Source organism: Pteropus alecto, unplaced genomic scaffold (assembly GCF_000325575.1).
Source record: "Pteropus alecto unplaced genomic scaffold, ASM32557v1 scaffold226, whole genome shotgun sequence".
In the NCBI taxonomy this organism is placed as follows: Eukaryota; Metazoa; Chordata; class Mammalia; order Chiroptera; family Pteropodidae; genus Pteropus; species Pteropus alecto.
Window position 1 is genome coordinate 4,375,084 of NW_006440132.1, and position 16,902 is coordinate 4,391,985.

At 42.0% G+C, this 16,902-nt stretch overlaps 1 protein-coding gene across 1 annotated transcript in view; it reads left to right on the plus strand.

Annotated features, from left to right (window-relative positions):
* Positions 1-16,902, plus strand: part of ASTN2 (astrotactin 2) — a 787,984-nt gene that overhangs the window by 467,867 nt on the left and 303,215 nt on the right. The window lies entirely within an intron of this gene.

A 16,902-nucleotide genomic window follows, 5' to 3' on the forward strand; every position in this document is an offset into this window, starting at 1 on the left:
CCAAAAACTTGCTCTGTCATGCACTAGCTGTGTGGCCTAGGGACAGATCACTTAAGGCTTCTGAGTCTCAAGTTCCTATAGAGTAAAATGAGGATAATAATGCCTGACAAAGCTGCTTTAGGACTGAGATAACGCATACGTAATGGGCCAGCACCTGCCCCTGAATAGGCATGAAACACAATTGCTATTATTATTATTATCTGATATTTCATGCAGGGATCATGATGGTGGCAGTGGTGGCGATGAGAGCTAAAATTGCCTGAGTGCTTGTTATATTCCAAAGCCTCTGAGATGGGTCTCATTATTCTTTTTTCTTCCTGATGAGAAAACTGAGGCAGAGAGGACTTAAGTAGCTCACACAGGTTCACACAGCTCCTAAGTCCTAGAGCAGAGAATGTGAGGCAAGCAGCCTGCTACTGGAACCCTCCTCCTTAAACGGGGCAAATTCTTCATAAACATCCTTCTTGTAGTGGTTGTCTAATATCCCATGGATGGGAACATGCCATTGTTTACTTTGTCTTGTTGATGGACATTTTGAATGTTTCCAACCTGAGTCTAGTATAAACAAGGTTGCTCTGAGCATCTTTGGGCACAAGGCTTTTTCTGTGCTTTGAGTTGTTTCTTTAGAATAGATTCCCAGAAGTCTGTAAGGACAGTTTTCAAATTTCCCATGTTCTATAATTTGGGAGGGGCATGGGGTGGAATTTTTTTTTTCTTAAAGGAGCAACACTGCTTTGGGTTTTTGAGATTATCCCTGTTTTAGGGAACTGGTGTTTTTTCAAGACGCAGTTCAAGGGCAGCCGGGGGTGTTTGGCCAGGTGGGTTTTGGGGGCTGAGGAGTGATAAAATAAAAGTAGTACTTTGGGTAGCAGGGACTGTGAGGTGTGCGAGATACGTGTAGGGGAGAGTCCAAATGCAGAGGCACGTGCAGGAAGAGCGAATGAGGCTGTGGGGCGTCACCTCCTGGGGACGTGACAGGGTCAGAGGCAGAGACTGCCAAGTTCTCAGTGGATGTGCTGGGTGCCTATGAAGAAAAATCCGTAGCCATTGGGACACTGGTAATTAGACACTCTTTTTTTCTAGCTCTGAAATGAAAACCCAGAATAATTGTTTTCATCTTTATTACAATAGAATTTTTGCTTTTATAGGTATTTTCACTATCCGATCTTCAATCTTCTTTTCTCTTAATTTTTTCTTTCTGTTGTTGTTGTTCAGTAGCTCAGACTCATTGTAAAATAAAATAAAATACATTCAAACACTGCTGAAATGTATACAGAAAAATAAAAAAACAAGATCCTCTTTTTCAACCACTCACTCATTTTAGAGATAACTCTGCCACACTTTGGTCTATACATCTATCTTTTTTGTACATTTTCTCCCTCTACGTATGCAAATATAAATAAGAATTTATGTAAGTTTAAAAATAAAAGAATAAAAAGCATACAGTTGCATTTCTGGAAGGCAACTTTCTATGTCAGAACTACATGTCTTTATACATACTTTCTAAAAGCATTTCTCCTTTTTGTTCTTTTTAAGACAACTGGCTCCCTAACTTGATCTTAACAATATTTAAACCTTATGTAAAATACAAAGATGAGCAAATTGAGTCCAAAAGCATAAGGGCTATGTGCGGCTTGAAGCCAGGTGTCCTAAATTCTAGTCTAGGACTCTTTTTTCCATACAGTGTAACATCCTTCTTTTGTCTTTTGTCATGGGTCTTGGAGATACATGTATGACAAATTACGGCATCTTCTTCCTCTTCCTCTTCCTCATTATTAATTTGAAATGTTATCCTCTTTCTTATATTGACCAGCCTGTCATGGACCCTAGCTTAATTAGTCTTTAACCACCAGCCCAGATATTCTTGGAGGCCAGAGAAGTTGTCCATGGATGGGAAACAGTTAATTTGGGGCACAGGAAAAAGAATAACTGGACCCCCGCCATGGGCCCCGATCTCAGAAACTATTAGCTTTGATGTAGCAAGCAATGAAAAGTTTTCACAAAATACTTGCTAGCCTTTCTTCTCACTGGATACAGTTATATACATTCCTAAGGAGGATGGCTAGATAATTAGAATTCTGTTCCAGTGGGAAGAGCAGACTTGACTGTAATATAGAATTGGGTTCAAACTCCATCCCTATCACTGGGAAGTTATGTGACTTTGGGCAAATTGCTGAATATATCTGAGCTTCTGTTTTCTTATCCATAACCTGGGAATGATCCCTGCACCTTGTGATGTTCTTGGCTGAGCCCAGAGTACATAACCAGCACAAGCTGGACTCCTTTCTGTAAACTCCCTTCCCAGGGTGAGTTCCTATCAGATAGGAAGGAGCTTGGTGACCCAGGAAACGTGGGATCCTGTTCTGGCTTTCACTGATTTTTAAGAATTTTCCTCATGACCATTGGAAGGAGAGGTGACTTCAGGAGCCAGCTATCATGGCGTCATCTAAACCTAAGTAATAAACGACCCTGTTTCTCAACATGGCTCTGCCTGTTGTGCACCTTTTGCGAAGCCCTTTATGTTTTCTGTGAACTCAGAGAGTTGAACTTGATTCTCTCTGGGGCTCCTTTCTTCCCCCCAACAGCCCACATATCAAAGCCGTGCTTGAGTCACTAGAGGGAACTAGAGGGAAGATCAGCCTAAGTGGCAACCAGTAGGACTGTACTCCCCACACCTCTTCCCCAGAGAGCTGTTTTTTCATACAAAACCTTAGACAACACGGGGTCCTCCATATGGCGGAATTCAAGCAGGAGTGTCTGTACCCAAACCTGTGTGATTTTGTTGTGGCCTTGTTTAGATAATCAGGCATTTCATCTAACAACTTACTTGTTTCAATTATAAACTTATACTATATATGTATAAGAATGTTTAGACTTCAGAGAGAGAAGAATGGCGAGAAATACCGCCCACAGTTATACCACCTCCAATAACCACCATTAACATGTTGGTACTTCCTTTAGTAAGTAGGTCTTCTAATTCGTATTTAGTGATTTTATCGTGAAATATACACATAGAAAAATGTGTGAAATATGACCTACAGTTTCATCAACAGTAAGTTAGTGATGCTTATCTAGCCATCACCCAAGTCAAGAATCAGGATGTCACCTGCCCCACGGAAGCCCCTTCGCCCAATGCACTCACTGCGCCTCCATTTCCCATTGCCACCCCTTCTTCTTTCGCAGAAGTAGCCACAACCCTGACATGTATGCTGTTCATGTCCCTTATTTTTTCTTTATAGTGTCCTCGCCTCTGTCCACATAGAACAATTTTATTTATTTATTTTTGATTGTCAGTAGTGGGTTCTCCAGCCTTCCATGCGTCTCACTAAGCTAGGAAAACTGATCTCCATGGATTGAAGCAAAGATTGGGTATCTGCTCATCCACAGTGTTACTCAAAGTTTAGCTGCATTCAGAATGCAACCTTAAATATCTACTGTGTGCTAGACAGTCAGCAAGGCCTCAGAGTTACAGCCATGTATTGTGTCCTGACTAGAAGAGAGCTCACAGTCCTTTTACAGAATCAAAAAATGACTCTTCAGGTCCTACCACTGTGAACCAGATGTGGGTGCCTCTTTTCCCCATATGCACAGGATGAACTTTCTCCATTTTTATTGATTCCCTCTGCTATAGATCCTGGCCTAAGCCACTGCTTTCGGCCCTTTGAATCTTTGGCATCCACATAAGTGTATTATTTTTTTTTTTTCCCTTGCAGTCTTTTCCTAAGGCACATTTTAAAATGTTGCATCCTGAGTTCATTCTGGGTGAGAGAGAAACCTTTTAGGCAGGGGATGGGGGTAGAGAGAGAAAGAACAAATGTCTCTTGAGCTGCTGTTAAGTGTAACTTTGGATCTGGGAATCTGCACAGCATCCAAACCAAATGGTATCGCCATCCCCATTATGTGAATGTGAAGGAAAGCGGTGTGCCCAGTGTCACTCATATAGGGACTGGCCGCATCGGAACCCAACCCAAATCTGAGGGACTCTAGTAACCTTGATGTTCGGAATGTTGAGGGAACCGGTCTAGGGGCGGGCTTTCTGGAGCACAGGGCCCTGTTGCAGTAGCAGATAACATTGGACAATAATGTGTCAGTGGCTTATGTGCACAACAGCACTGAGACCTGGGGTACCTGGAGAGCTCGTGTCGCGGGGTGGGACGAGGTGGTGAGCATTTATCCCAGCATCTGGCTGAGGTTTAGTACTCAGTAAATAGCAGCTAGAAGGCGGGGCCAGAAGGCCATTGGAGAGGCCTCGAAAATAAAGACTTGAAGCACCCTGCCCTGGGGCTGGATGGTTAATGCTTTGCTGTGGGCGCGGGAGGTGAGTGCCAGAGTTGGTGCTTAATTCTCAGTGCTTGTGAGTTTCCTTCCACCACCCACCTCTCTTCTCAATACAATGGACTTGGGGAACCTCAGAGTCCAACATATGTGACATCTGTCTCTATTCAGGAGTAGACTTTTTTCCTTCTTTTTCCTTCTCTTAAATTGCTCTCTGTGACAAAAATAAATAAATAAAATATGCAAAATGCCTCAGATTGCACTTAACATACGACGAATAAATATATACCCATAGAAGCATATGTTCAACGGTTGCTGCTCCATGCTTTTCAAAGCTAGCCAGCTTATAAAATCATTTCTCAGGCAGAGTCCAGGAGATCAATGAGGAGGTGTGGTGTGAGGATGCAGGCTCAAGCTGCAAATTGAGTTTTTAGTTACAAAGGACGAGGAAAGGAAACCAGGCAGTGACACCCAGCATGTATCGAAGAGTCCACATCACGAGGAGAGTAGTAGCACCTATGCCACCTATATCAGGCTGTATTTAATATTATGAGTTAATATTCATAACACATTTAGAACAGTGCCTGGCACACGCTAAGCACTGTTAAGTGTTAGCTATTATTGTTATTAATGAGCTATGCAAAGGGTATTTGTTATCGTCACCAGACAGTTATTGAATAGATGTTCTTCAGGCCTCCTGGCAGATTTGCTTGGGGAAGCGTTCCTTGGCCTCACTTCTCTCAGCCCTCAGTGCTTGTTTTTTCCATATAAGAAACTTTAAGGACTATAAGAACGTGCGCACTTATTTTTCTCCCCATGCCCACCCCCTTCGAGGGTTGTGGCTAAGGCTTCGTAAGCTTGGTGACCTGGAGGACAGTACTCTTCAAAAAGGCTATTGCTAAACCGAACACCCACTCCATGCAGAGCCCTGGGGAGCTCCAGAGAGTTGCAGAAGGCTTGATGACTCCCAGCAGGATGACCAGCCATTTGAAGAGGCTCTAGGGGTGAGCTGCAAGCCATGTTCTCAGGTTGCTACCCCTGGTCCCCAGCTCAGGTGCCACCTTCTACCAGAATCTACCACCTGACCTCCTTTGGAATTTCTGCCATCCTCTTGCAGAGAACCGTAGGATGTGCAAGCTGTAAGGTCCTTAGAGACCAGCTGTCACCTTTCTCATTGAACAAGTGAGAAGATGGAGGGCTAGAGAAAGGAAGAGAAGTGCCCAGAGCAGGGATTGTAACCTGCATCTCCTAAAGCCCTGGGATCTTCTAGAGTAGCGGTCCCCAACCTTTTTGGCACCAGGGACCAGTGCTGCTATGAGAATCTAATGCCTGATGATCTGAGGTGGAGCTGAGGCGGTGATGCTAGCACTGGGGAGCGGCTACAAATACAGATGAAGCTTTGCTCCCTTGTCTAGCACTCACCTCCTGCTGTGAGGCCCAGTTCCTAACAGTGTACAGACCGATTCTGGGATTGGGGGCCCCTGCCCTAATGGGAAAGACAGGCAATCCTGTATTCCGATAGCTAGCCATGATCAACATGTGCATGAGCAAACCCAGCCATGCAGCTCAGCACTGTTGCCAGTTCAGCACTATTCTTGAGCATAAGCTATCTTGACCCATGACTAACTGTCCTCTCAGGCTTTTCTCAATTTCTCCAGTTGGTCTTCAATCTCCTGTAACTCAGGGACACCATGCCTGCTAGCTCTTTGTGTCTCCATAGGAAAGGTGCATGTCGGTACGGTGGAGAGGGCATGGGTTTAGAGCCACACGCCATGTTTGTACCCTGGCTCCACCACTCAAAAGCAGAATGCCATGGGAAAGGTGCTTCTGGCCTCAAAGTCTATTTCTTCTTCTGCAAAACTGGAGTAATAATAGCAAGCTCACAGAATCGTGGGCCTTCAGGAGTAGAATAAGAAAGACATGTAATTCGATGCCTGGTCCACACAGCAGGTGCCCAGGGCATTTGAATTTCCTTTCTCACATCTTCAGTGTGTGTCGCATGCGGCACAGACGGCTGGCATGAGGGGACAATGGCTTGTTGGTATTTCACTGGAACTCAAGCCGGAACTAAACAATGCAACCAAACATTTTATTACATTCCAAAAATATTTGCCAAGCATCAAATATTGAGTAATAATGATTGCAATAACTAAACTTTGCTGACAATTGACAGTTTACCATGTATTAGGCGCTATGCAAGGGACATCATCAAACGTCTAAGTTTTTTTGGTTGTTTCTTTCCCCACAGCAATTCTACTGAGTAGATATAATTAGACTCATTTTACAATTAGAAAATTGAGGCTCTGTGGTTAATGAAGTGACTGGCTGACATTACATAGCTAGTAAGTGGCAAAGCCAGGTCAGATTCAAGGTCAAGCCCAGGTCTGCTTGACCCCCAAAAGCCACACCAGGTGTCACCCTTCCATGTGCTGGGCACTGGTATAGTGCTAAGGAGAGGAAGCCGTGTGTGTTATACATTCCTCAAATATCCCAGAGACTCATGGGAAGACAGACTATGAACCAGAAACCATCCCACCTGGCAGAACAAAGTTCATGCCAGAAGGGTAATTAACGAGAGAGAGGGGAAAAATAATTCTTTTAGACTCTGGGCGTCAGAAGGAAGAACTTCCACACAAAGATTCTTTGTCCTTTGGCACTGAGTATTCTCAGCAACCCCAGGAGGCAGTTTTTTATTATTAAGTCCATTTTCAAATGGGGAAACCAAAATCAGAAAGGTGTGGTGACTTGCCCAAGGTCACACAGCTAGCAGTGTCTGGCTTAGACTTCATTTCTTTCTGTCTCCTCAGCATCTCTCAGCTTCTGGGGGTCAAGAAAAGACTCATGGAGGGGGGCTGCTTGAGCTGTAACTTACAGGATATTTATGAATCTTTTAGAAGAGGAGGACGGGCCTGGCCGAGGGGAGAGCGTGGACAGGGGTCCTGAAGTTGGGCCCTGCACAGAACAGGTGCTGCTGGATATTTGGCTGGATGATTTCCAGACCCAGGTAGAGGGATAGGTGAGGTAGGGTGGCTTGGACTGTATGCCAGGGAGCTCCCCTAGGGTCTGGTGACAGGCTCTGCCTCCTCAACTTAAAGTTCGAGGCCCCCCGGTGGTCCTGTCTTACATTGCCTAGGATTATTGATCCTTGCAATCCTTTTTGCATGCCCACTCCTTCCCTCCACGTCAGCCTCACAGCCGGTGCAAATCGAGCGGCAGCTGAATTGGCATGAGTTGATTAAAACTCCTAGTAATAATGGGCTCTTGACTGGTCTGATTGTCCAAATAAATGTTGCCAGTGACAGGCTAGGTGGCCTTGTTGACAGATTGAGGCCAAGGAGGGAGAGGGGAGGGGGACTAAGAACTGGCAGGGCTTTCTCTGCTTCCCCCATTCCAGGAAGTGCTCCAGAGGCTTCCTGGGACGAGGGGAACCAGGCCAACTCAGTCTCTAATGAAAGGGACGGTGAAGAACTCAGCAGCCCTTTGCTTATATGATAAATCTTCAGTAACTTTGCCTGCAAAACAGGTGTATCTTAGAGGTGCCTCTGAGCTTTGCTTTGGGAATTTGAAGAGATAGCATCTGGGAAAATATCCAGCACGTGGTAGGTGCCCAAGAAACATCCATTTCATTTCCGTTCTTGCTTCCTTCTCTTCCTATTCTTCCCAGGATGCTATGTCTGATCTATACTGATCTGATCTGTACATCCAAGACTATTCTACCAGCAACCTGAGTCCACCCATCACAGTGACCTTCCCACAAGGTTTCAGAATTCTTGTGTAACCCTAGCCAGTCTGAACCACTTGCGACATCACAGGCAGGCCGCCTCCATGTGGATCAAGAGAAAGAATACCTCATTTACAATCAGGGCACTTTAATGGTGGACACACTATACCTCTCCCTTGCCATGCGACCTCAAGCAAGTCACTTGGCCACTCTGGGCTTTGGTTTCTTCATCTGCAAAATGAAAAGGATGGTACCGGTCCTGTCTTAGCATTGTTGGAAAGAGCAAAAGCGGCTTGTGGCAGAATTCCCCCTCCCCTCTGCATGTGTGGTGTCCCCTCCCATTGCTCTTGGATGCATTTCCTCTTTGGGGGAATGTGAGAAGACATCCACAGCAGCAGTTATCATTTTTTGAGCACTCGCCATTGTGGCAGATGGGTAACAGGTTGGGGATCTGGTTTGGTTCTCTCACAAACCCAGGGAGGTCAGAGTTCCTCTCTTCAGTGTAGAGATGTAGAAACTGAGGTTCAGTAAAGCAAAGGTACACAGGAGGGAAGTGGATGGACATCCCTTAGTTATGGGATCCTATGTGGCTGACAGTGTGGTGGGCCTTTCATTCACTAGTGATATCACTGTTGTCCCGTTGTCTCATTTAATCTTTACCATGATCTGATGAGACAGTGCTAGGAAGTGGTACTGTTCTTGGGAGCTAGTGCTATCATTCCACTTGCATTGGTGATGAGAGAGCAACCGAACGATTGTTGAGTGTGTGGAGGATGACAAGGCTTTACCCGTAGTTAGGCAGGTCTACAGGTATCCTTGCAATTTGTTAAAGCGTGCTCATTCAAAGGAAATTCTCCAGTCTCTTCTGAAATACTTTAGAGCTACTTCTCCCCTTTCCACAAGTCACAGTCGCTTTGATGAATACCTAGCAGCTCAGGGATAAAAGACTTCTCCAACTTCTTATTGTCCAATTCCTTCATTTTATAGTAGAAGAAACAGACTCAGAGAGTGGGGTGTGTTTACCTGAAGCCACCCAGCCAGTTAGAGATGAGGCCAGGCAGAACGAACTCAGCTCTTTGGAGACCATTCCGTCGCATTTACTGAGGGCTCGCTAGGGTCTGCCTGCTCTCCATCATCCATTTTTCTGCCACACAGACTTTTAGGATGGTTTTGTAATTATCACAGTCTTCCAGATGGAGAAACTGAGGCCCAGAGAAGCCTCATAACTAGCTGAATGTGACAACCAGTAAGAGGCTGGGTCCAAGCGTGGAGTTCTTCCCTTTACCCCACCCTGCCTCTCAGGGCAAGGTGCCAGAGAATGGCCTTACTAACTTCTCCCAGAGCCCGAGGCGAGAGGTGGGTTTTTTCCTCCAGCCGGATCAGGAAATGCCTTGGGTTTATTTGCTGTAAGAGTCACTCAAGCCCCAGGAAAAGTTATTCTGTTTTCTAAGTTGGTTGTTTTTCTTTCTTCTCAGAGCAGCTGGCCTACCTTTTAGAACTGAGGGTGGGTTGAACAGCTTATTACAAATTTTGTACTTGGAGCAATTTGCATTTCATAATTAATGAACATTAAAATGTATAATTACAAACAGAAATGGCTTGGTACTGATGAAAAGCTGGGCTGGGAAGGAGGGAGAGCAGGCACAAGAGATGGAGAAAAAGGTGGCGGGGAGCAGGTCAGGGCCAGCCAGTGATGGGAACATCTGGAAATCCTCCAGATGTCCCCTCCCCAATTAGATCTTCAACGCCTTAAGGCTCCAGGACCCAGGCCCAGGGTCTCCCTGTGGGCCCTCGTCTGAGTGGACTGGAATGAAGACTGTGAAGCTCTGGAGCCCAGCTGATCTGGATTAGACCCCCCACCCCACCTCAGCTCTCTCACCTACTTGCTGTAAAACCTTGGGGCAAAGGAGCAGCCCTCCAAGGAACAGGGTATTATGGGATAAACCTGCCCCTTTCTTACGCCCACTACTAGTCCCACAGAGCCTGCCTCCCAAGGCTCCTTTGATGAGCTTTAAGAAAGTGCTTACAGATAATCAAATTCACTAACTTCAGTAATCTCTTTAAAGTACCAAATCAAATCACTTCACTCTCCTGCCAACAACCCTTAATGCCTTCCAGTCGTTGTACTTAGAATAAACTCAAGATGCCTTCCATGGCTTAAGTTGGAGGATCAGCAACTTTTTTTTGTATAAGGACCATGTAGTAAATAGTCACATGTGGTGTTTTTATTGTTCGTTTGTCTTATATTCTCCCTTAAAAAAAACAAAAACAAAAAAAACCTTTAAGAATGTAAGAAAACATTCTTACTCTAGGGCTTTGCAAAACATGCTGTGGGGGAATAGATGTCTTTTCTCTATTCCTTCCACTGCATACAACTAAAACTCTGTAGGGTACATATAAAACAACCATAGGACTGTGAAAAGTGGAGAGAAGAAGGCAGATCAGCTAGGGGACTGAAAGACGGATATGGTCAGTGCCTTGGGGTTTTTTCCCCCCTCATATTTTCCAACAAAAACAAACAAACGCAACTCCAAAAGCCTGCTCTCTTCAGCCAGAGTACCAGGAGGGCAGCCTCACAAGACAGAAAATTTTAGACAATAACTATTCTACTCCAGCCAAACATCACAGAAAACCTTGCCCCCTTCTCCACCCATGCTAACAAAGGCCGAGTAGGAGCTAGATTTCCATCCTTTCCAGGCTGTAATGAGACAATCAATAATACAGTCCTTCTCTCTCCCTGCTGGAGAGGTGTTAGAGAAGGCCAAGAGACAGGACTTTAATCCCCACTGAGAGATGATGATTAATCTCTCACTCCCATCCCAGGCCAATCCAGTGTTATTGGAGATTACATGAAGAGCCTGAACTGTCCACCCAACCTGAAGTAATGAGGCACCCTTCCCCTCCCTTTTGGGGGTAGTGCCAGAGAAGGCTTAGTAAAAAGTCAGGATAATTGACCATTGATCAATAGTAATGAAGCCTCTCCACCTCCCATTGTACCCCCTGCGTGGTATCAGTGGAACCCCAGTGGGGAACAGTAACTAGGCACACCTACCGCTTCCACCCAGGGACATATTAGTGAAATCCTAGTAGGAAGTCAGATTTCCACCACTTCTCAGCATTATTGAGGAGCCTTCTCTTGGTTATCTGTGGAGACGAACTGGGGAAACTGGGGTTCTACCTCTCCCTGGCAATAATGAGGTGCACCTCCCCTTTTTTCTGTTGGAGCAGTGTCTGAAGAAGCCAGGTAAAATAGAAGGTTTAAAGGAGGTCCACAGTTAAAACATAATACCCCAAATGTTCAGGCTTCCATCAAGAATTACTTGTCATATCAAGAACCAGGGAGATCTCAAACAGAATTTTAAAAAAGGAAGAAGAAAACCAATAATAACAGAAATATTAGAATTAACTGACAAATATGTTAAAATAGCCATTGTAAAAATGCTTAAATGAACAAAAATGAAAAAAAAAAAAGGAAGTTTCAACAAAGTAGAAGAAATAAAAGAAAGACAAATGGGAATTATAGAACTGAAAAATACAATAACTGAAATCTTTAAAGACATACAGTGTATTGAATCAACAGCGGATGGGAAGTACAGAGGAAGTAATTAGTGAACTTAAAGATAGAAAGATGGCAATTATTCACTCTAAACATCAAGAGTCAATAGACTAAAAAAAAATAAACACAGTTTCAAGATCCTCTGGAACTGTAAAAAAAAAAAAAAATCTAACATTTATATCATTAGAGTCCCAAAAGGAGAGAAAAAAGAGAGCAGGACTCAAAAAGTACTCAAATAAATAATGACTAAAAACTTCTCAAATTTGACAAGACATATAATACAGATTCAAAAGCTGAATATATTTCAATCAGGATAAACACAAAGAAATTCACACCAACACATCATAGTCAGATTTCTGAAGGTACTCTAGTTTTTCAGGAAAAATAAATAAATAAATAAAGCCTTGAAAGCAGAAAGGAATGGCATCTTATGTATAGGAGAAACACAGTTTGAATGACTATAGAATTATCATGAGAAACCATGGAAGTCAGAAGGAAGCGACACCCCATTTTTCAAGTGTGGAATAAAAAAGAACTGCCAACACAGAATCCTATGTCTAATGAAATCTTTTAGGAATAAAAAAAAAAAAAAAATCAAGACATTCCCATATGAAAGAAAACCCAAAGAATTTGTTGGCAGCAAACCTACTCAAAAATAAATAAATAAATAAATAAATAAAAAGACTAACAAAAGTTTCCCAAACAGAAAGGAAATGGTAAAAGAAGGAATCTTTGAACGTTGGGAAGGAAGAAAGAACAGTTAGCAAAAATGTGTAAATGCAATAGACCTTTCTTCTCCTTTTTAGTTTTCTATAGTATGTTTACTGTTAAGGAATCTTAGAACGTTGGGAAGGAAGAAAGAACACAGTTAGCAAAAATGTGTAAATGCAATAGACCTTTCTTCTCCTTTTTAGTTTTCTATAGTATGTTTACTGTTTAAAGCAAAAATGTTTGCAATGTCTGATGGGGTCGTAAATGTATTTAGAGGAATATTTAAGAAAATTATGTTATAAATGGGAGAGAATAAGGGACATTAGGGAAGTAAAGTTTCTGTATATCACTTCAACTGATAAAATGATACCAGTAGGCTGTGATAAGCTATGCATGCTTAGAACAACCACTAAAAACTATATAGAGACATACACTCAAAAACATTATAATAAATTAAAATGGAATCCTAAAAATGTAACCCACAGGAAGGCAAGAAAAATAAATCAGAGGAATGAAAACCAGAGATCAGAAAACAGAAAATAAAACGGCAGACTTAAGCCCCAAAATATCAATAATCACATTAAATGTAAATGAACTAAGTATACAAATTAAAAGACAGAAAATGAGCAATTAGAAAATTAGCAGTGTTATAGAATAACTCAATAACATTATCGACCAACCTTTTGGTTAACATTTATAGAACACACTGCCCAGCAACAACAGAATACACATTCTTTTTAAGTGTGTAAGGGGTATGTACCAAGATAGACCATATCCTAGGTAATGAAAAAAACCTCAACAAATTTAAAAATTCAAATCATGCAGAATGTGTTCTTTAGCTGTAATAGAATCAAACTAGAAAGCAATAACATATAACAGAAAAATCTCTAAGTACTTGGAAACTGCACAACACACTATTAAATAATCAATAGGTCGAAGAGGAAGTCTCGAGGGAGATTTAAAAAAAAAAGACACTGAGCTGAATGAAATGAAAAATATCAAAATTTGGGACACAGCTAGCATAGTGATATATCCTTTTATTGTAACTTATAAGGCAAGAAAAGGAAATAGAAGGCATATAGATCAGAAAGGAAGAAATAAAACTATCCCTATTGGCAGATCACATGATCATCTAAATAGAAAATGCCAAGGAATTTACATATAAACTCCTAGAAGTAGTGAGTGAGTTCAGCAAGGTCTCAGAACACAAGAAAAATATGCAACATAAATTGCGTTTTTATATACCAGCAATGAACATGTGGACACTGAAATAAAAACTTCCGTACCATTTGCAATCCCTGAAAAATAATGAAATACTTAGATGTAAATCTAACAAAACATATGGGATCTGTATGCTAAAAACTACATAACACTGATGAAATAATCAGAAAAGATCCAAATAAATGGAGACACATATTGTATAAATGGATTGGAAGAGTCGATATAGTATCTCCATTCTCCTCAAATTTATATAAAGGTTTAATATAATATCAAAACCTCAACACGATTTTTTATAAATATAGACCAGATTTTTCTTTAAATTATATGGAAAGGCAAAGGAACTAGAATAAGCCAAACTTATTTTGAAAAAGAAAAAAGCGGAAGTCAGTTGACTCCATTTCTAGACTTATATAACCACAGTAATCAAGACTGTGTGGTGTTAGTGGAAAGACAGACAAATAGATCCATGAAGCAGCATAGAAAACCCAGGAATGACCGACACAAATAAGCTCAATTTGTTTTTTTCACAAAGATGCAAAAAGCAATTTAATGGAAGAAAGGGAGCCTTTTCAAAAAAAAGTATGCTAGAGCAGGTGCACATTCACAGGCAAAAAAAAAAAAAAAAAAAATCAAACCTAAATGTAAGTCTCACACCTCATACAAAAATGAACTGGAAATGTATCACAGAATTAACTATAAAATATAACACTATAATATTTCGAGAACGAACAACACACACACACACATGAGAAAAATCAATGAGACTTGGGCTTCGCAAAAAGTCCTTAAATTCCCAAGTCTGATCCCATAAAGAGAGAAAATGATAACTTCTATTTTATCAGAATTAAAAAAATGAAAAACAAAAAAACATTCACTCTGTGAAAGCTCATTTGAAAATAAGAAGACAAGTTACAGAGAGAGAAAATATTTGCAAATTACATGTCTGACAAAAGTCTCGTGTCTAGAATATCTAAAGAACTTGCAAAACTTAATATTAAAAAAAAAACAAACTCAAACAATCCAATTAGAAAATGAGAAAAAGACATCGAGAGACATTTCACTGCAAAGAATATTCAGATGGAAAATAAACACAAAAGATGTTCAGCGTCATTAACTAGTAGAGAAATGCAAATTCAAACCACAGTGAAATATAACTAACACCTATCAGGATAGCTAAAATAAAAAATATTGACAATGGCAAATACTGATGAGGATGTGGAGAAACTGGATTGCTTATGCATCGCTGGTAGGGATTTAAAGTAGTACAACCATCTTGGAAACATTTGGCAACTTCCTGAAAAAAATTAAACATGCAACTACCATATTTATTTGTTGAGTGCCTATTACGTGCTGGTTCTGAGCCAGGCACTGTAAGTTGTTTTCTCATAGACTCTCTAGCAATGCCTCCAAATGAGTCGTTATTATTCCAGTGATGAGGAATCTGAGGCTCTCTGAGGTGAAGCACTTGCTAGATGCTCAGTGTCACAAAGCATGTAGGAAATTTAGGCCTGCTTTTAGTCCTCATATTCTCATCTCCAAGCTTCCTCCCGCATGTAAAGAGAGGAAACTGTGACTCCAAGATTGCAAGACAGGTGAGTGGTGGTGTCTGAGCAAGGGTTGTGATCTTTCTGGCATACTAGGATGTCTCCCTCCTGCTCCAGTGACATGTCCTCTCGCTAAAAAGACTACCCTGGCCAAGCACTCCCTACTCCAGTATTTCCCAGTCACTCATGTTAGCAGAGTTTTCATTTTTTTCCTTTCAAATTATACTTTATTCCCTCCAGTTCTATAGCTATAGTTCTCTGTCTGACAGATGTAAGTATATTTCTTACCTCTCAAACTAGATCCTCAGTCCCATTAAAATACCCATAACAGTAGCTACCATTTACTGAGAACTTTGTGAAACCCTTGATACATTTCTCTCATTGTCTTAGCTATCTGTTGCTGCGTAACAGACGGCCCCCAAAATCAAGCGGGAGCATCATCAGCCCACCACACTACCTCATGGGTTTGCTGTTTATATTTTAACAAAATAAAAATAGGTGACATGTTTAGATTATGCCTCAGTTATAGGCCATACTTTTTTATGAAACAAAATATTTAATGTTTTCATTAAATCGTGTCAATACAATCTCAACGAAATGCCAGCTGGAAGACCAGGCCCAGGAATTCACAGAGGAAACAATCTTAAAATCAATACATTTTTTACAGAACGACAGTGCTAGGGAATCAATGGGCAATGGGAAGAACAGTGAGCAATGAGAAGGTCAGCTGTTCCTCCGAGCACGCATCCCTGAGTCTCTGCACACAGACAGACCCAGCTCCAGTGCTGGCAAATGGCACCAAATGACCCCATGACCAGATGCTCTCCTGTCTGGCAGTGAATGTTCCCAGACAAGCAGAGGCTTTCTCTGAGCTTGTCTTAATATGTACAACATTTTGCTCGCATGGAAAATTGATTTTTCTTTTTAAGCACAAAATGTAGCCAGTTTTATAACCTTTTTGCAGTTTGACAAAGGCCATTTATAACCTACTCTCTCCGTCACCCTTCCTGGCGCCACTCTCAAATGTCTCGAAGAACTCTGTTGTGCCTTTGTAATTATGAATACTTCTGACGCAAAATCTAATTTCCAAGAGGGCTGACCTTTTGTTTGTTACTGTGGTTTTAGTAAATTAATTTTTTGTGTGTGCGTGTTTTGTTATTGGTGGTGTTGAGAGGGAGGGGACTGGGGAGCTAGTTGGGAGGGAGAGCACGTTTTAATCAGCGATATCCGGTGATGGATGAGGAGGGCCGGACTCTGAGTAATAATCTTTGTGGGCAGGAAATGCCAGCAGGGTGACTGAAATTAAAACCTAGTACCTCATTTTCTCTATGCAAACGCCGAAGATTTGGAACTGTTTTTCCATCTGCTGGATTGGAGACGAGCTCAGCCTCATCAAATGATGGAAAACTAAATTAAATCAATAACCAGTTGTCCCTACAGTATAAAATCTTTCTTTCACAGAGCACTTAGCAGGTGCCAGGCACACTGACAAGAACATTCGACCGAGGTCACTCAAGGTCGAATTAATTGGGGTTTCTTAGGGGCCAGAGGGCAGCCGTTTGGTTTCTTGCACATGGCTGCACAGAGGATTTGAAATGATCTGCAGAGGACCTTGGCCGTCTGCTTAAGGAAGATTCAAGTTATTGTTGTTATTGCTTAAAATTAATTTACTTATTTAAACTGGAGAGTGATGCTACTTAGAAATATCACTCTAACAGCAATTAGGAGGATGGCGTAGAGCAGGGGTCCTCAACCCCCTGGTCACTGACAGGTGCTGGTCCATGCCCATTAGTAACCGGCCGCACAGCAGGAGGTAAGTCACTGGCCAGGAAGAGAAGCTTCATCTGCATTTGCAGCCACTCCCCAGCACTGGC